This window comes from Mastomys coucha, unplaced genomic scaffold, assembly GCF_008632895.1.
Source record: "Mastomys coucha isolate ucsf_1 unplaced genomic scaffold, UCSF_Mcou_1 pScaffold15, whole genome shotgun sequence".
Taxonomy (NCBI): Eukaryota; Metazoa; Chordata; class Mammalia; order Rodentia; family Muridae; genus Mastomys; species Mastomys coucha.
Genome location: NW_022196897.1, coordinates 32,684,336 through 32,705,583, shown reverse-complemented (window position 1 = coordinate 32,705,583; position 21,248 = coordinate 32,684,336). Strand labels below are relative to the sequence as shown.

The 21,248-nt window shown below is 39.4% G+C and overlaps 1 long non-coding RNA gene across 2 annotated transcripts in view; it reads right to left on the bottom strand.

The window, feature by feature from the left end:
- The window catches only part of LOC116090142, a 65,933-nt gene that overhangs the window by 31,160 nt on the left and 13,525 nt on the right, over window positions 1-21,248 (bottom strand). The window contains exon 1 of one of the 2 annotated variants that reach the window (XR_004118578.1): window positions 8,946-9,112. The exons of the other annotated variant lie outside the window; for it this stretch is intronic. This is a non-coding gene — a long non-coding RNA (uncharacterized LOC116090142). Of the gene's footprint in view, window positions 1-8,945; window positions 9,113-21,248 lie in introns of those variants that run through there. 2 annotated transcript variants of the gene reach the window in all.

The following is a 21,248-nucleotide window of genomic DNA, read 5'->3' as shown; positions in this document are numbered from 1 at the left end:
ATCATGAAAGTATTCTCACATAGTGGTACTCTCCCTGAGTGAGGGCCCAATCAAGATTATAACTTTGAGAACTTGCTCTTAACAAAAGGATCAGGCCGGGTAGTGGTGGCGCACGCCTTTAATCCCAGCACTTGGGAGGCAGAGGCAGGCTGATTTCTGAGTTTGAGGCCAGCCTGATCTACAGAGTGAGTTCCAGGATAGCCAGGGCTATACAGAGAAAACCTGTCTAGAAAAAACAAAAAACCAAAAACCAAAACCAAATCAAAACAAAACAAAACAGCAACAACAAAAAACAAAACAAACAAACAAACAAAAACAAAAAACAAAAGGATCAAGTAAGTTGCTATCTAAATCCTTGATACTCACAAGTCTTTGAATTAGCAAGACACCCCCAAGGTCACTTGGTCACATTTTAAAACAAGTCTAGATGAGTCTTATGGTCACTGAAGTTTTGAAAAACACTAAACTAAGAAAAAGACAAGAAAGGAAAAAAGGGAGGAGGTGGAGGAGAAAGAGAAGAAGAGAGAGTGTTCTATACTTCCTGCAATGTTTTTAGGAAGCTATATGCTTTCTCAAAATTTGCCACACAATAAGTTCACAGGGGCATGTGTAAAGACAAGCCTACATTGTCTAATACATTGAGATACTTATAGTGACTTTGTGACTAGACATAGCTGGCCTTTCTGACACCCCCCAGTAGACATGCCGTGGTTCTTCAGAAGCTGTGATGACCTTGGCCTAAGACACACTCTCTTTATAACCTTTTATTTTTTGATAAAGAAGCAACTTAAGGAAAAATCAGGCAAGATGTTCCTTCTGGAATGAGTGGGAAGAGCTCCTTTGTGAAATTTAGCACTCTACAGAGCCCAGACAAGTTTCCCACTTTATCTTCTCTGTCCTCACCATGTTGTCTTACCTCAAATTTGCTCAGATTAAAAAGAAAAGCTAATTTGTATATTTTCTTTGCTTTATTAGACATTTCATAAAAACAGACAGGAGTATTTTTCTCTGTTATTCTTGGTAATGGTCCAAGATTTAATAATCTCACAATAAAATAAAAATGAACTTTGGATCGAATGAGGGGGAAAGAGACCATATTTCAAATCATATCTGTTTTAAAACCCGACTTCTGAAATTTTAATAAGCTATCTCCTTTCAGGAATCAATGAAATGAGCTGCCTATGTGTATTGTGTCTGTTCATTTTGAACAAGGTGTGTTGTATCCCCTGTGACCGGAAAGAACTCTAACTAAATTAGAAAGCTAAGTCCCTTGGACACAGACCTGTCCCAAAGTGTCTCTTATTTGACTCAGTCATATGTTAAGTCATTGAAAACAATTAACAGAATCTATTCTTTGAGGATTTTAACACTTTATTAAATACTAATAATAATAATTACTAAGAGAAAATTATAACTCATTACTTAGAATACAAATACTAAAAGTTTCTCCATTATAAGAATTGATACTTGAGGTTCTAATTAAAAACTTTTTGTTCTTTTTAACCATTTGCATCTATGGTGCATTTTAGGACACCAGAGATGATTGTTAAATGACTTCAACAAAATGACAAATGGTACACTCGATCATTTCTTCAGTTCTATATAAAATAATGTTCAAAAAGCTTTGTCTGCTGTTTTTCTTTCTTTGAGGCTGGCCTCCCATGCTCTCTTCTGCTTCTTCTGTCTTTGGAGTGCTTTGATTACAGATGTATATTAAACCACGTATGTCTGGCTGATTTATAAACATTTGATCTCTTCTATAAAGTAACCATGAGCAATATGCAGTTCGAATATCAATTCTTTCCTTTTGTTCAGTTATCTCTAACTTCAGAGAATATTCTTCTTATCACAGTAATTTCTGGATGATCCACAAAACTTCCACTGTGATTTCTATTCTTTTCACACCCTAAGTTTCACATTAAACTCTAAGCATCAACAATGATTACTGCTGACATCTTTGTGTCAATGAGCTTCTGAAATTGTATGCCAAGCTCTGAAAACTTCACCCAGGGTACCATCAAATTAAGCAAGCCTAGTTTTCTTGTGTTTACTGTCTGAAGCACATACTCTCAGAACTTAAAAGTGAATGCCTGGCTGAGTAGTCATAGCCAGTTTTCACTATTTATCACTTTAATGGCTTTCTTTTAATCCCAATGAAATGTCTGTCTCTTAATTTTCTGTGAGTATCCTTTACCTGAGAGAGTGGAAGAAAAATGGCAACACTTGTTAAAAATTCATTTCTTACTTTTCCCATAGTGCAGTATATCCAAAGAAGTAAAGCTTATTGAATCAAGTTCAATGACATAATAAATTTTTCCTTTCTGAAAATGCCATGGCTTAATTTACTAGTGCACTTTAAGCTTTTGCCTTTAGCATTGGATGGGTCATTAGCCTATATGTAATCCAGCAACGCGAACTCCTCAGAGTCTAAACTCAATCAGCAGAGACCAAATCTGTAGTTTCTGAAATATGACTGGTAGGTCAAGTGTCCTCAAAAAGAGTGCCTGGGGCACCACAGATGCAGAACAGGGCATGGCAAGGAACAAATGAGACCAGAATTTGATGCCAGCACTCATTAAAGACTTCATTCATTGTAACTCACTAAACAACTATTCTTCAAGTGATCCAAATGCTTCTTGTTTGATGTCTGCTGACTGCAATGAAGTCCTGCAATGAAATCAGTAAATAGGTGCCAACTGGTTTTGTAGGCATGGCAAGTTGAGCATTCTAATCACATATTTGCCCCCAAGATGCAAACATAGATAGACAGACAAACAGACAGACAGACAGATAATTTGAAGCTATGGAGTCACTATCAATTGTCAGTAACTACTACTTATCGACCTTACATGTAAAATAAGCTCTTTTTTCCTTACTAGTTAAAATTAGTCTTCCTTTGAGTGTTTCAATGCTGAAAAATAAAAATACTACTACTACTAACTAGTTTTTCTAAATGTCATATCAGTATTAAGAAAAAAAATTTTTTTCTCCACATCTTTAATGGCTGAACTAGCCAACCAATCCAATCTGCTTACATCTACTTTAGTCTGCACACATCCCTTCAAGTGAGGCTACACACTGGAGACAGGTAAAGTTTGTCTCAAGGACTGAACAGTGTATGTACCCTCACCTACATCATTAACAAAACCATTATAACTGCCATCGGAGGACACACCAGTGTCACCATCAACCACCAACTATAGTATTATCATCACCACCCTGGGATATGTCTCTGTTCTATATCATTTTTATTAACAGAATTCACAAGAAAAGACAATAGTTAAAACTCCTATCTGACATTATGCTTGGAAAAGTAGCACGGACAAATCCTCCACCTTCCACTGACCCTCTAAATTGGGATTCCTCAATGTTTTATTAATTTTTTTCCTCTCACATCATTATGGTGTCATCTTTCTAAAGGAACTTGATAAAAAAAAAGAAGAAGAAAGAAAGAATGAAAGAAAACCATCAAACCCAATAGTTGAATTGGATCACTTTCTTTAGAAACTTAAAAGACAGAATCTAAAATTGCTGGTTGGCCATGGTCCCTAGGAGCAGATGGTAGAACAGCAAGGGCCGTGGTAGTAGGAACAGATATACACAATTCAGATTCTTTAAAGACAGTGACCAGGAGAGCATGAGAAAGGAGGAGAGGGCAAATTAGGGAGCCTGAAAGAGAAGTGAGTAGTGCTTGAAGCAGGAGGGCAGAGGAAGCAAGCAAGGACAGGCAAAAGGAGAAGAGAAATTGGAGAGTGGGTGGCAGGGAGAACAAGTGAGAAAGAAGAGCACTAAACTACAGCACATATGCCTAAACCCATTAAATTAACATATTGAAAATATCCAGTGCTTCCTTAAAGAGAAAACAGTGGTTGGATCAAGTCGCTGGTCCTCATAGATGAGGAAGCCAAGTGACACATTGTGGTAGGCAGCCTCTAAAAAGGCTTCTGCCATACTGTCCGTGTATAATCCACTCCCGTTGAACGTGGGCATGGGCCAGGCCTACTGACTCATTTCTAACTGAGAAAATACAGGAAAAAAAAATTGATGGGGTGTCATTTCCAAGATTCAGTTACGAAAATGTTCTGCCTTCTATGTGGCTCATCCTTTCTTACTTTCTGTCACTTGCTCACTCTAAGGAATGCCAGCTGCCATCTTGTGAGCTACACCATGAAAAGTGCTACATGACAAGGAACTGAGGGATGTCACTGGCCAATAGCCAGGGAGGAAATGGAGCCTGCCAGGCTGCCCTGCAAGAACACCCAAGAAGCTGAGCCCTGAACTACCTTGGCGGGGGTAGAAGCAAGTCTTCACTCTGCTGAGCTTGCAAAGGGGACTGCAGCTGTGGATAACACTTTTCCTCTGACTTTGTGCAAGTCCCTAAAATAGAAGCACCTCCGCCACCAGTCAGTCTTTAGCCACACAAACTCTGGGACAATAAAAATGTATCAGTTCCAACTGCTAGATTCCAGAGTAATTTCCTTACACAGTAGGGCATGATTGATGTCTACATTTAATATAAAAACAGCTTTGACTGAGGTTAACTCCAGATTAGTAGATGAATTTCCAAGGAAATGCTAAATGGGATTGCATCTGAAGACCAACCTGTGGGAAAAGTAGAGACGGATCTTAAATTAGTTGTAAAGCTTACCTTGTACTTTGCATAGAGGCCTGGGTTTGAACAACACTTGTGGGCCAGGTCTCTGCTCACAGAAAGCAAGTTGTTTAATACACCTAAAACAGTCTTTGGTGGTGGAAAATAACAGTCTTTATATGTGGAAAATGGAGCCTATAATTATCCTTGTTTGTCTGAACTGTCCTGAGATTTGCTTTGATCATGTGACAGAAAGTACTTTGGACAAGGTAAAAAAAATTCCCAAGATAAGTACTACAGACAAGCAGAGCTCACTCACTGGAATTTCTCCAGGCCAGTAGCATTTTATACATTTGTAACTCCTTAAAAACTACTTCCTCTTTTTACAAGACATCACTCATACACACAAATTAATTTTACCACTGTTGTTTTCTTTTATTGTTGCTTTTCCTCCCTAACTCTAATGCATTCTTCTGTTGATGCCCACCTCAAAACTGACCATTGAGTGTCTATTGAAGATGTGGTCAAATAATTCTAAGATTATCTTGTTCATTATTTGAAAGGTATATATCTTGGCCAGCTTCCCAGAAACAGACCCGAAGATAAGAATTCTTGTTCGGATGATCTATTAAGGGACTGTTCTCAAAAAAAGAGGGAGGCAGGAAGTGAAGAAAACTGAACAAGAGCAGGCTAGAGTCCACCCTTAAGCCCTAGACCATAAAATCATACCCCATATTAGGTGTACTTCAGGCAAAATCACTGGCCTTCTGTATGCTGCTGCCTACCCACTTCCCTGTCAGGCATTGGCTAATTTCTAAATGTGTCCCACCAAGCCCAAACCAGCCACTGGAGTCACATCTAAATACCAGTCCCTAAGGAGGCTAGGCAACATCTACTAAAGGGTGTGGACTTTGTGCTGCTTTCCCCCCCACTTCCCTCTCTTTGGTATATTATAATTATTTTTGCAAACGGATCTTGATATGCTAAGCATTCTTAGTACTCAGTGGTTTACACACCAGCTGTGTTAAATGAGACAGCAGAAAAGAGCGGCTGTGTGGAAAAAGTAAACTGTCTCCAGTCAGGGTTTCGAAACTGAATTTAAATCGGATCAAAAAGAACGGGAACAGTGGAGGAGTTGCTCCTAAATACAATCATTAATAAATGTATGAAATCGGTCCCTGAGCAAGGCTGAAACATAGAAACCACCCAGAAACCATGGTTCCTCAAAAAGCCCCTGAGAAGACAGAGGGGCGTGCCAGGGAGGAGCTCGGGGAAATGGGAAGACTCTTGAGAGAAGCAAAGGCCAAAGAAGCTAAATCATGACCAAGAGCACGGGAGGAAGGAAGGAAGAGATACTCATCGCCTGAGAGGAACAATGAAGACAGGAATACGTGTAAACAGTTTATGCCAGGCGGGGTCCTCGAACTCCATCCCCTGACAAAGTTTTCTCATCCAGCATCCCTGTATCCCAGATCTGATTGGGGCCGCTCTTTTACTTATAAATTATTTACATTTGAAAAGTTCCATCATGAAACAGACAATGGTAAAATAACTGTTTGCCCTGTGACTGTTACTAACACTTCGGTTTTAGCTCCCTGGAAGGAGGTGTATTTTCACTTCCTTGGCCCCATAGAAATTCTGAAGCTTCAGAACACGCGGGATGTTTCATAGGCGAGCTCTGACCAGAACATCAAGTCTGGGCTTGCGAGCTCTGACGAGAACATCAAATCTGGGCTTGCGGGCCACACAGCTCGGCCTCCCTCCTCCTAGCACGACCCTGTGCTCATTGGCAGCCCTCATCTATGTTTCTGACATTAATTAATTTTGGCTTTTTAGTATATCTGAAAAAAAGACTGGAGATTGTCATGTAAAACTTTACAGTGGCAATACTATTTTAAGCAGAATTCAGTCCCTTCCCGTCCCTCTCAAGTGTAAGTTACCCACTTTCTAAAACTACTTCAAACTAGCACATGTTTATGTATGATAAAAGTGAAATGTAAACGTGGGTTTAAGGCGATTGCCCAGCTTGCTTTCTATAACAAAATATCTGTTGGTTTTTAAATGTATATTGAAACAGTATGTTGAATTCAGTTCTGACAGCATATAAAGATATGGACTTTCCTAGACACATAAGCAGTCCTTTTTTTTTTTTTTTATGAGCTCATAAAGGCTAGACTTAAGGAATAGTTAAGTAGTGGGTAATTCATAGAACAATATCTTCTGTCACTCAGTGAACATGGAGGGCAAATACAATTTATTCTTCTTAGACATCTTCTTCTCTGTTTTTTTATATTCTTTGGAGGTGAAAAGTATTTAGAAAAGACCTAAATACATTTTTTTTTGTTATTATTGAACTATCAAAGATGTACTCTCTTTGGGATCGCCTTCACCTCCTTATCCTGTATATGTTATCCCACTTCAGAGACTGTGGTGAAATGAACCCAAAATGCCAACTTACTATTTGCATTATAAATGGAGACACAAAAGGATATTTTAAAACTTTTGGTTGATCTGGCATATCAAAGATTTCTTTCTAAGCCACTTCAGTGACTGCATTGAAGTAAACTGAAAGCAATATCTTAAAAGTGGCTTTTTAAAAGTTGTCAGAGAAACAGCTTATTTCCATGGAAATCTTCAGTTTACTCTCTGGCCTACCCCACCCCCACCCCTCTCTGACTTTCTTTCTTACCCTCTTCTCTATTCCTATGAGTCAAAGAGAAGGAAACCTGGAAATTTCCAGTTGAAGTGTTGAGCTAATTCTTACTGATGCAGAATCCATTTTCTTTACCTTGTCCTGTCCCTAGCCCAACTTCCTGTCGCCATGTCTTCCTGTCGAGTTGCTTACCAGTGCCAGCTTTGGCTTTTACCTCATGCTTTGCAACATCTTCTTCTGTTTAGGACATATTCAAGAAGTCAGGTAGACACAGAAGCAAGGCTGGGTATATATATAAGCAAGAAGGTGCCCAGACTTCATGATATTAACAGCTCTCTGACCATCCCCTTCAACTTCAGAGTGCAGTCTTTACTTTGTTTTCAAAATGGAAGCCTTGGCTTTTTAAGAAACCATGAGAAAATCTTCAGCATGGACTTAGGGGAATTGAGGACCCTTGAGCTAAGAGAACGATTAAGAATTATAAAACGCTCACAGAAGGAGACCTTAGTGCATGATGAAGAGGGGGAAGTTCCTTACTCGAACTTTAAAAAGCAAAGCACATACCATTGCTGGGTGTCAGAACACTAATATATTGCTAATGTGAGCTATGCCTATATGGGACCATTTGTCCTTTCAAAGTGTTGCTGAAACTATGTCCTCTTTGGATAAGATATCCTATAGGCCTCTCACCTTATAGTGTTACTTAAGCCATCCTAGTACAACAGTCAACAAAACCCATCCATATTAGCAAGAACCTACAGAAGTAAGGCAAAATTTCATTTTCTCTAATTAACCATACTCACAATTTCATTACCACTTTATAATCAAGTTCTAACATAACATATTAATAGAAAATAATTTATATAGGAACAAATATCCGTGAGTGTTTTCTTTTTCTGTCAAGTACCACTTCGTGAATATGAAATGAGTGCATACAATTCTAACTATAATTTCACAAATTATTTCACTGTTAAAACTAGTAACTTCCCAGATGTGTATACACACACACACACACACACACACACACACACACACTTCAACTTCAATTACTAGGAGAAAGGAGAAGGGAGCAGCTACTTCCTCAGCTTCCATAAACTAATATTAACAATAAATTTTGGATAAGGCTGATGAAGGGGGTTGCTAAGAGTGACATTTAACAATATGGAGCTTTTGAGACTGAAGGTGCATCTGTCTCTAATTAAGTTAGGAAATATAGTATGAAATCATTTCAGCTTGAAGTCAAAATTTAGTTTTGGGGGTGATTTGATTTTGAATTTGAGTTTGTTATGCTATTATCTGTTCTTAAACTATAATGGAAATTTTTGCTTCTGATTTAGACATACAATACTTGGTTATCTGTTCAAATGTTTTGGCATTGTTTTTAAACAAATAAGAACATCATACAGGCATCCACACATTGATAACTGTGGTATCACGTCTAGCTAAGTCAAAGCCACAGTGGGAGCTTTGTATATTCTGTGTTCATTTATTTCTTGTCTATTAGTCTGTCAACCTTTCCAAAGTGCGAGTTCTTAAAAATCACAAAAATCGTTCTTTTTGGGGGGCTAATTAAAGCCTCAAATTACACATGGCAATGGCATTCCGGATGAGAATTTTAGTAACGCTCCAAAGTTCCCACACATCCCTGTGCTTCTGTCAGAAACACCTCAGTATCTTTCCCTTTCTGCCACCACCTCATACCTGCTTCCTCCAGTTATAAGATTCAGGCCATGTTATGACCTTAGACTCATTTCCAACGCTACCCCAGACTCTTCTGAAAACACTCTTCCCTCACATCTTCCATCTGAAGTTCTCAGGGGAAGGCTGCCCATCAGGAAAAAAAAAAAAAAAGGAAGCAACACTCAGAATAATGCAAAGCAGTGAAAACCATCACACAGCCTCAGCGCCTCAGCCTCAGCCCCAGCTGGCCCAGGGAAACTGTCCACTCCTCTGACCACTCCCTGAGGCTGCTTGCTGAATTTTGTTGAATTATGTTGAATGTTTCTTACTGGTCCTTGAGAAGGAATTACTGCAAAGAATAACTTAAAAAGACTTTACTAGCATTATTAATCCTCATCTGATTAAATTGTTTAATAGATTGTGAAAATGAAAGGACAGAGGAAGAGTAAAGAACGAGACATTAAAAAGCAAGTGGTAAGAAGCAAGCGATGACGTTCTGCAGGATTTCTGTCTGCGTCCATGTATAGGAAAAGAAAATCTAAAATATAAAGACATTCAAATTTTTATTTTAGGAAATCTCCCTGCTGCAAGATGACGGAGGTATTGTCAAACACAGCATATAGAAAATAATTAAGACATTTTTCCTTCTGAGAAAAATTATCAGATGTCCTAATTGTGTAACTTAAAGTTTCCTGAGATTCCATATAAATCAGATGTCTAAATGACACTTAAAAGTCCTTGTATTTGCAAAAAGACTTGACCAGTAGATACAGAGAAATTAGAGAATATTGGTCTGTATAACTGTGCACATTTAAGCATGACAGAAGAAAAAACTAAAAGAAATTCTCTCCTTCCCATGTTTCTACCAATGTCAAAAATATAGGCTATGGAAGGGGCCATTTGATTGAATAAGTATTCACAGACATCTGCTGAGCCCCACAAAATATAACAGACCAATCAGATCCCAAAGATATTGTTTTTCATTTCTACCACTGTCTGAAATGATATTGGGTGGTTATTTTATTTAAACACCACTTGTTGCTAAAAGTTCCAGCAAGGAATCAAATCTAGAACACTCCTTGCTGCAAGAACACAGAGATTCTTGCCGTCAGTGTGCCTGGAAGAAACTGCCCCCTCCCCCAGCTCAGGTGCAGACACCATAGTGGGTTTTCCTGTTTTTCTGCGGCATGCCTTTCTTCCCATATTAACAAGCGAAGCTGGCTGTGCTATCTGCCTGCACAAGTTCCTTCCTGAGCACAAGTGTGTCTTATCTGTTGAGAAATTCGAACACCAGGTAGACAGTTGTTTATGTCAGAACAATAGCTTACGAAGATAACTGTTGGAAGAACCTTGACCCATGAGCAAGTTCTCAGTGGCACTGTCCAATATATTGCTCCTGTATGATGGTTTACTACAGGCAGTCTAATCACAAGTGCATGTTTTTAAAGCTCTCCAGTTATCACCCCCCCATCCCCAATTAGCCCCTATGTGACTCCCTTCTGTTCAGTTCCCATAATGTAGTCAAGAGAAATAAAAAACTCCCACTTTTTCGCACAGGGGCTATCTAAGAACATAACAGTACAAACTTATGAAGGTCCTTTCCCTGGCTTCTCTCCTACAGCTCAGCCAGGCCTTTCTGACAGGCTTGTATTTACCCACCCAGTTGGCTTGCCATACAAGGTCGCTTCATCACTACTGTGCTGCTTCTAGCAAGAGTCAGACAGACTAACAAGTATTACCACATCCACACTGCCAGCCACATCTAGGTTACTACATGGTGTGTCAAAATTTAAACTTATAAATGACCATCTATGCTCTCTTAATAAGTATGTACTAGACACTATGCTGAAGTTCCAGAGATGAATAAGAGAATCCTTACCATGGCGGTGATCAGAATTCAGTGAAGAGAGCCTATAAGAGCCAGTAGAGTCAACCCTTTTAAAGTTGTACAGACAGTAACAGGAGAACATAGCCGAAGCCCTATTTTCCATAGAATGGTTGGCAGAAAGGCTGAGCAAGACACACTAGAGCCATGACTCCTGACATGGTATAAAACAAGTGGGAATGATCAGAGGGGAGACAAGAAAGGCGGGCTAGAGCCTGAGCAGAAGCATCACAGTGGGACCCTGAGTGGTGTACAGACACTGAAGCCAGGCTCTGCGAATTGTGTTAGGACCCAGTGCCAAGGAGAGAGATATTTTTAGTTCCGTGTGTATTGTGAGGACTTTTAGTCAACATCCCCAAACAACAGCTTCCTTTTCTGGGGCGAGAGTGACCCTAACTTCAGGATTCCCCAAGAACTCTTAAATCTCTCCCATGGGTAGCCTTCCTCCTCTTGAGGGTCGGCCCATCCCTGGTTTTTAGGTGGTCTTCTTACCCCACTGAAATTTTCAGAGAATCCTTTGCACCTATTTTTGTCATTCTGGATTATTTCCTTGTTCCCCCTCCAACTAATACACTATGACTGGAGACTTCCTCTTCTACCTTCCAGAACATTCTAGACCTCTGTAAAAGCTGATGATTTAGCATCAGACTTAGCATTGTCCTAAAGAGAAGCAGAAAACCTCTCTCTCTCTCTCCCTTTCTCTCTCTCTCTCTCTCTCTCTCTCTCTCTCTCTCTCTCTCTCTCTCTCTCTCTCTCTCTCTCTCTCTCTCTCTCTCTCTCTCTCTTTAGAAAATACTTTGAAGATCGAAGGTGTTAGCAAAGCAGCTAATGTACCGGAGGCTAAGGTTAAGCCTGGATGGCTTTGTGAATCATCTGTATGCCCTCAGATTCAAAGCAGAGATAGCTGAAGAGTCAGATGTCTACGAAGAATTAAGTGTTCTAGCAACTATCATCTCAGTTAACCCTCATGTGATGCCACAGCCTCAGTGTGACAGATTCTGGCTTATAGATAAGGAAACTAACTATGTGGAGATTAATCTGCCCTAGTCAGAAAGAGTCACAACACATGCCTGCAGAACAGGCTCCGGAGAGCCAAGAGAAGCATGGCAGAGATTTAGTCTTGGGAGAGAAGGAAGACGTGCTCTGTGTAGCAGGACAGATTCTAGACTCAAACTTAGACATTACTCTGACTGGAACGTTCACATCCCACAAGTCTTTTGTTATTAAAAACAGATTTTTTTTTCATTCAATATATTCTGATTATGGCTTCTCCTCCCACCTGCATCCACACCTTTTCTGTCTCTCATTAGAAAGTAAACAGGCATTTAAGGAATAATAATAAAATAAAATAAGATTTAAAAAACATCAGAATAGGATAAAACAAACAAGAAAAAACCAAAAAAAAAAAGTATATAGAGCCAGAAACACATACATTCACACACATAAGAATCCTATAAAAACACAAAACCAGAAGCCATAATATATACACAAAGGACCTGTAAGGTAAAACCAAACAAACAAAAAGCCCTGACTTAACATTATGAGGAAAAGAACCTCCAAACATGTCATTGGGTTTGTTTTGTATTAGCCATCCACTGCTGGGCATGGGGCCTACCTTTAAGAGAAGGTTCCCTAGTGAGACTCCCTGGGGTAAAAACCTGATTCCATTTGTGAATGGCTTCTGTTGGAGATATTTTCTGGGTTAGGAATGAGGACTTATGTCCACTTGTCTTTTCAGCTCAGGGAACCCATATGATACAGACCTGTGCAGGCCCTGCAGGATACCACAGTCTCTGTGAGTTCATATGATAGTCCACATATTTCTAAACCCAGAAGTTCAAAATGGTATCATTTACAGATGCACACACAATTTACTGGCTGCAAGCTTGTAAATAAATAGTTAAATACAGTCATTTATTTTCTGGAGTTTCTTATACAAATAGTAATGAACATAAACTCCCTCTGGGTAATCGAACACTAGAAGTTTCTCATAATAGAAATATTTCAGCTACTAGGTTAAAAAGGGATCATATTAATAGAATTAATATATTACAAGCTCTAATGAATTAAGAGATCTGGACAATGATTAAAAACAGCTACAAATATCACAAAAAGAGAGACAATTGGGCATTGTTTGGCTCCTGATAGAGATACATCTTGCATTTATAAAGCATAGAATTATATATTGTTAATATAATGATTATTATATATCATAAAGAAAATCTTTTAACTTGAATCAAACCATGCCTTTAGGTATCAATTTACAAGAAATAGAAGCAACTGAAATTCAGCACAAAAATTTAATCATTAGAATCAGAAAATTCACAGGAAAAAAAAAATGACCCACTTTCTTCACCAAATAGCTGTTAAGGAAAGAAATATAGAAGGAAACTTATAGATTAAAGGAGACTTGAGACACACAGTCGCCAAGTTATCTGTGGGCCTTATTAGGATCGAGATGGAAACAAATTGTGTGAGATACATGTGTTAAGTCAAGAAAGCTAAGCCTTGACCTTCTGCTATCCAGCGTGAAGGGATCTGGGGGAAGGGTTAGGCCTGTTGCTACTTCGCTTGCACTTTAAATGGTTCTTACTTTCAGAGACGCACTTGGAAGCATTCACAGAAAGAGTTGTGTGAGGGTATTGCTTTTACCCCCACAGGGATCATACTCACACCAGATTGACTGAAGGTAAGGACGAAGCAGAAGTTGTCCACATATTCGTAGTTCACTTTTGATAGTGAGACCTTTGAGATTTATTTTATATTTCACTACATATATAAGCTTCAATAATACATTTAATAGAATTTATTACTTTTATTAATGTAACTACACGTCTTAAAGTCACTGGTCTTTCTCTTCCTCCTCCTCTGGAGACTCTTGGCACTTTGGTAAGAGATTCATTCTTGAACCTGCACTAGAAAAACAATCATCCAAGGTTGCTCTCTATCAGGAGACTGAGATAACTGCAGCCACGCAAGCTGTGCGTGCTTTATGTATCAAAACCAAATGTTGCTGAGCGGATGCTGAGACGAGCTCGCAGAGGACATGTTTTCCAACTCTGAACTTCAGCAACCTACAAAGTGCACACCCTTCAAAACAGCTTAGATTACGCCCTGGCACACCCCTTCCTCATTTTTCAACTTCACTTTTTACTGTCCTGCATTTTGACATCGTGGGCATTTACAGAGCAAGGACATTCTTCTGCTTCGCAACCATGAGTTTACTTACTGTTTACTTAGAAAACCCAAGCCCAGGGCATGCAAACTTCAATGAGGCCCCAGAGACAATTGGACTCAGGCCCCTTATTTATCAGGTAGTTTAGGCTCCCAAAATGAGGGGAACTTGTCAAACATACTGAGTCGATGTGATAGACCTGTGACTCCTAACATTACATCCCAACTTACATTTCCCTCACCAAGAACAGGCATGTTATGGTTTTACCACTCATTCTCTTCCACTCATCCTCAACACCATACATTTCTAAGCATCACAGTCCTATTCCTTAAAGCTAACTCCTCTGGCCCTACCTAGCAGGACAGCATTTAAATGAAAAACCTCAGGTCCTGGCAGGAGTGAAACTCAAGAAACTTGGAAGGTCTGGGAGACTACCAGAGTAGATGGCTCGGTATAAAGAGCCATGTCCCCATGATTTCTCCTATCCTGAAAATGATGGTAGGCTTTCACCCTAGTGTTTGATACACTCTTCTTTCAGTCCTCTTTTAGATGCAGTCTAACAGTTCTTGAGATTTTACTCATAGTTTTTAAAGGTCTTGTTTGGGAAAACTTGTTAGCACACATTGTTGGCCCTCTTTTCCTCCTACTTGACACTAAGTAGATATAAAATTAATAAAATTATCATTTTTTAATGGAGACTCTTGTATCTGCCGTCTTTAAGGTGGAGCAATTAGCTAAGTGACTGTTGAAGATAGTGTTAAGGTTTCTGTGTTAACCTGCCATTAATGCATAAAAATGTTCCCATCTCGTTCTCTAAGTTTTATAGCTTTCCACAAAGTAACAAGTCCAAGAATAATAAGTGAGTTGCCCACAATCTTAGAGTTGGTAACTGCATTACTGAGAGCTAGGATAGGGCTTAGCTGACCCCAAAACCCACCCCTTTCCTGAAGGACAGGAGAAAGGAAAGAACCATGCATGTGTCCTTCAGACACCAGAAGTTTTGTAACAGTCTTCCCAGGAAGAGAGAAGCTGAGTATTAGGGCCATCTGTTCTTTCATTCTCCTTCACGATCTCCCAGTGAAAAGGCCAAAATCAGCCCCGTGCTTTTGACAGTGAGAGCTGCAAGGGCTGTGGAGGTAAAGTCCCAGAGTGAACCTTGTCCTGGGTGTGTGCACATGGTTCATGGCTATGCTGCTGAGTCTAAATGAGTCATGCAGAACACAGTGAGGCTCCAACACAAACCGTGTTCTCAGCCCTCGCCCTCAACCCCACCTGACCCCTGCCACAAGTGTATTTGATGTCTAGCTTGGCACCCAAATCCCCCAAGTCATTCATGAACCAGAACTCATTCTCCAAGCACTCAGACTTGTTCCCCAGACTACTGGCCTAACTGAGCTAAAGAAAGGAGCATGGACATGAAGAGGCCATACCATCAGCTAGGCAGAAAAGGATACACAGTACGACCAGTGAGTGAAGAGAGAATTCAAAGATTCCAGATCCAGCATACTGAGTTTTAAGTACAGTTCTGCTCCTAATGGTGATCCAGCCCCATGCTACCTTTGTCTTAGCCTCTGCATCATAACACAGCATATTCCACAAGCGGCTTACTGTTACTAAAATAGCAGTGAGCAAAATGTGTACCGAAGGCAACACCACTTTTATTTTGCCTTCAGAATAACTTTGGGTAAAATTCTCTGCATCATTGATGTACAAACAGTGAAGTTTATTCCTTCATGATACATTGCAACAATGTGTCTGAACTGTATGAGGGTAGCTCTGTTGATAAGAAGGCTGCTCTACATTTGGTGCCTAGAGAGAAAACAAAGTAGGTTGAAAGTAGAAACGAGCATCAACCACAAGGTCTTGTTCAGAGTTTACTGTCCTAAACAGGAGATCTTTTCCTGCAGTTCTAGTGTAGAACTGTCTAGGTATTTCTCTATAATTTCTGGGTTTCATGAGCTTATTATTTATCTTCTCTGTAAAGTTCAAAATCTAATTTCTAACACAGGTTTCTTACCGTAATAAACTCTGCAAGCTCTAAAATGACAAGTTGAAGGATACAATTTTTTAGAGTTATGAATTAATAGCTATATATGTCAAATACTTTGAAAGTGCCAACTTTCTCATATTTATAGATATATTATTGAAATGATAAAAAATGAACTGAGGAAAGAGGAAAGAAGGGGGAGCCACATATAATGAATCAAGCATACTTAACAAGACATGTACAGACACTTCGGTGAACATCTCTTTTATTGCATTACATTAATCAAATACTACTAAAGACATCCATCTGAACAAAGTGGCACAATGATATTCTATAAAAACACTCTCTTAGAAATAGGCCGCCCTGACAGCTATATCAACGATATTGTCTTAAGTGATTGCCAGGCCCACACTTCTCAGAAATGAAGACAATTTATATCTGCTTCCCTTCCTCCCACCCTAAACCTGCCAAGCTAGCCTCTGACAAAAATAATAGTTTAATTGGAGAAAATGCATGAATCCTTACAAGGACCTGTAAACCTGGGGATAAATGATGTTATAAGGATTTTTAAATCATGATATAATTTTTGTTCCTTGTTACAAATTCCAATAGAAAATTCTGGTTACTTAACAGACTAATGTGACCTCACCAGGGCTTTCTCTTAACATCGCAGAGACCTGGTTACTAATCACTGCAGTGAGGCACTACTTGATGAGCTGCATAAGAATTGCAGTTTTTACATTCAGTCGTTGATAATGTGTGTTTCCTTTAGAATTCTCTCTGAGCCTGACCTTATGGAAAACTCAGATCTGCCACATGAGATGCTATTCTGTGTTAGCCTTGGCTCATATAAGAGCAAACAGGTGAGAACAATGAGGCAGACTTCAGCATCTGTGGTCTCTGGACTGTAAGACACACCTGTTAGTAACAGCAAGGACAACTGTGGATGCCAGAAAACTGACACAGCTGTAGAATACATGCCTTGTCTTCACAAGTCCTTCAACCAGTTACCCAAAACAGTTCTCCATTTCTGTGCCTACGGTTTGATTTGGCCATGTACAAGCTAAAACTGGATCTTCCAAGAGTTTAAATACTGAGTACATCTTATCACAAGAAGAAAACTTTCAAGACTTCGCATAGATACCATGTATTTGAGAGAAAAAAAAGAAACACTAAGAACTAGAAGCTGGTAGCTAACTAACTATGAGACTGAATTTATTGTCTTTCTTTGAAAAGGACACTTACACAAAATTGATGACAACTAGAAAGGTGACAGAGTTGCATGCAAACTGCTTAGTCACCAACCAGTAACAAAACACATTCCGAAACAATGAAAAATTTGGTCAGTTACAACTTTATCTGGTTTTTGTTTGAGCTTTTGGTTTCTTTATTTTTGTTTTTTATTTTGTTTTGCTTTGTTTTGATCTGTTTCCTTTTGAGATAGCCCTGAAATTTATTCTGTAGACCAGGCTGGCCTGGAACCCAGAACCTCCTGCTTCTGTCTCCTGACTGCTGAGTTAACATCACACCTAGCTGCAGCCTTAACTTTACACGGATCCAATTTTCTCAGCTGTCAATAAAGTTCTAATACTGAAGTTATCTGTTTGTTCTGGAGGGAAAAAGAAAATCAACAACTAATATATGTAAGCAGATAACTTTGTGATTGAAACACACAGAAATCTGCTAAGATTGCAGTAGCTGCATAGAAAAAATTGAAATTGTTAACACAGTGATTTTCGGATTGCTGAGGCCCCCTCTGGAATCTGTTCCTCTGTCTGTGGCTCACGCTTTTCTGCAATCCGTGGCACATTCAGAACAAGTATATCTTCTTGCTGCTGTCACGCCCATGGAAACCAACACACTCTATGTAAGTGTGACTAATAGCCACTAATCTTCATTGCTGGACAATTTCTTATACATGTATAGAAGAAAAATTACCTGGCTTAGGAGAAACAATTTTCATAAATTTGTTCAAGGCTAAGCCCTAAAACAGCAAATCCTACCTCAATATTTTACATTTAAAAAGTTACAGTAACATTTTAGTGATTGACCCTGCTTGAAAAAAAAAAAAAAAAAAAAACGGGCAGGGGACTGGAGAGATGACTCAGCCATTAAGACCACTGACTGCTCTTCCAAATGTCCTGAGTTCAATTCCCAGCAACCACATGATGGCTCACAACCATCTGTAATAGAATCTGATGCCTTCTTCTGGTGTGTCTGAAGATAGCTACAGTGTATTTACATAAATAATAAGTAAATCTTTGGGCCAAAGGGAGCGAGGCGGGAGCAACCACTTGATGGCTCATAACCATCTGTTCAGCTATAGTGTACTCATATACATAAATAAATGAATAAATCTTTAAAAAGAAAAAAGCCTCACCATTTAATTGTACTAGTATACTAGATATCAAAACACAAGTATATTTGGTGGTATTCAAAATGAAAATGAAAAGTCAACTTCCAATTTCTCTTTAAATATTCAGGAAAAGCATTAAAGAGTTTAAACTCATATCTACTAAATAGAAAATGTGCCTGGATATTGATTCCAGTGACTAAAACATTCTTTCCAGTGTCGTAGGAATGTTTGAAGGCTCTTATCAAGAGCTTCTATAAGATGGAGTGTCTCTGTGAAGGAGGCAGCAGTACCAGACAGCTCCTAACCTGGACTCCTGGGAGCCTGTACATTGCTGGCCTGGGAGAAGCCTGAGCTAGCAGGTTCACTTCACAATGTCTTTTTACAGCTCAGGCTTAAAGACTTCTGCCCAGAAAGATCATTGAAAGAACCTTCAGTGTTGCTGAAATGAATCCTCAGTGTTTAGAGAAAACTCACAACCAAGCAAACCTGATTCAGGGGAAACTCCCTAAAAGACCCATTCCTAAGCATTGGGACATAGTAGTCATGAGGAACTTTTTTAAAACAAGAAACATCCACTCTACATGTAAGTCTGCTTCTGGTTTTCCCCTTTAATATTCTATTGGGATTAGGAAAAAAAATCAAGGCAACAGATACAAGGGGATATGGTACTTGGAAACAGAATATGGTCAATTAGCTTCCAGAATTTTTAAGCATTATTTTGTTACAGGATATGGGTGTACTTATGGGTATATTATAAAATTTTAGATTTAGAGTCTCCTATTAAAAATGCAGACAATCTGGCTGTTCTGTATCTATATATGGCATGGCAATTGGCTGGAGAAGGCTACAAGTCCCTCAGTTTTTGAGGCCACATATTGTCCAGCTTGCCCTTCTTCCCTGTCTACCTCATTAAGTAAACAACTAAGTTACTAACTTGATTTGTAAAGTGTGTGTGTGTGAGAGAGAGAGGGAATGTGTGTGTGTGTGTGTGTGTGTGTGTGTGTGTGTGTGTGTGTATGTGTGTGGCTTAAGATATTTTCAAAATTCTTAGACAACTGAACTGGTCCAGCCTCTATTTTGTACAAGATCCTTGCCCAATTTTTCTTGCTTCAACATCAACAGCTCTCCATGAAGTTGGGGAAAACTCATGAAGATAAAAAGAAGTGGGTCGTAACAGGGAAGTGAAATCTGGCTTTAAGTAATTCGTGGTTCTTTTTCAAACAAACTGAACCGCCATAGTCTCTCGATCCCAATTTTCTAGCATGCAGGATGAGTCTGAGAGGATTGGTTTGCTTCCAGAACAGCTTAGAATTTCTCAACAGGCACCATCTCTCCCAGTAGGAGCAGCAGGCAGGTAAAGGAACCTGCCAATTCTCCGAGCCTCTTTGGCGTGGCTCAAAGAGAGCCTGGGGGTAAAATAGGAAACAAACAGGGAGATGGTCTGCACAGAAAGAGGCCCCTGGGTGGTGTCCCTCCCCTATCCTCCTTTTACATCCTTACAGCCCCCCATGACTTTCTACTCAACTGGAGTTTTGAAAGAGAGCAAAGCTGAGAAACAATTGGCAGGTGATTTCCCGTCATTACCTGCCTGCCATGCTAATTACAAGCCATTACCTGCCAGCAGCATGCAGTTTGGTAGTTTGTAAGGCATAGGGAGAGTGGACTTAACTGGAAAGATCATTTTTCTCAGACTAAAGAATGCCAGCGCTTGGCAGCGCTGTGTGAACCAGTATGATGTAATGTGTAGCAGGTACACACTCTCTAAGACTCATCCATGAAGATGTACATACATGCATCTTACATGGAAATAGCTAGAGGGAGGTCTGTGGTTTTCTATCATTCATTACCATGTGCCCCAAATTTCATATGGCCTGATGGGAGGAGAGCAAAAATCACATTTCACAGAATACACACAGCATCCTGGTTTCAAAAGTACACTTTATAATAAGCATGGTTTGGATTGCTGTATACTTTTAAAGTTTTATAAGATATTATAATCTTAATTTTCACATGCAAAATGGGTATTACTAATGCATGTAAATTATGCATGTCTCTGTTACACAGACGTCTATCAAAATTGTCACTTGTGCTTTATATAATATATAAACTGTGACTCAGTGGTTAATTAAAATTTTTAACGCTTTCTAAGTTACTTTTTAAATTACTAAGACCTCAGTTCCGCTTTCACTTTTGATATTGATTTTGTTTTATCATTACTCAATCTCACCACCAAAAAACAAAAAAAACAAAAACAAAAACAAAAATAAAAACCCATACAATTTAACATCTTCTAATTGACTTAGCTAAATCCCCATTGTCCTACAGGCAAGGAATAAAAATCCTAACAGGTATAATACGTGATAAATTTTGCCTGAACTTTGAGGATAATTCACAGGATTTTCCTAAATGACACTTCCTTTTTGTTCAGCAGCTTGAACATGAAGACAGAACACCCTTCTGCCTGCACACAGCAATTATACCAAGTTACGCTTTGACACTGTTGCTACAGGCAAGTGGCCAAAGAGCATCCACAGTCAAAATATCTAAGCGACTTAACAAGCTCTGCTTACTCCCGGAAGAGCAGCAGAAGAGAGGCATCCAACCCTTGAGAAATGTTAAAGTGAAGGAAAGAAAAGAGATTGTTACTGTTTGTTAATGAAAACTGTGTCTGTCAGAGGCTTAGGCTCATCAAGGTGTGGAATCTGGGGCCTGACAGACATTCAGGCCCACATCTGACAGAGAGCCTTTCTCCACTTTAGCCTGCTTGATGGTACCAGCTAATGAATGACTCATCCTTGAGCCCTGTCCTTTGGAGCTACACCTTGCTTTATGGCTTGGTCATACTGGGTCACCCTCCCAGTCACCTTGCCCACCACTTATAGGACTAAATGTCTCTTGTTTCCACCCCATTTTTAAAAATA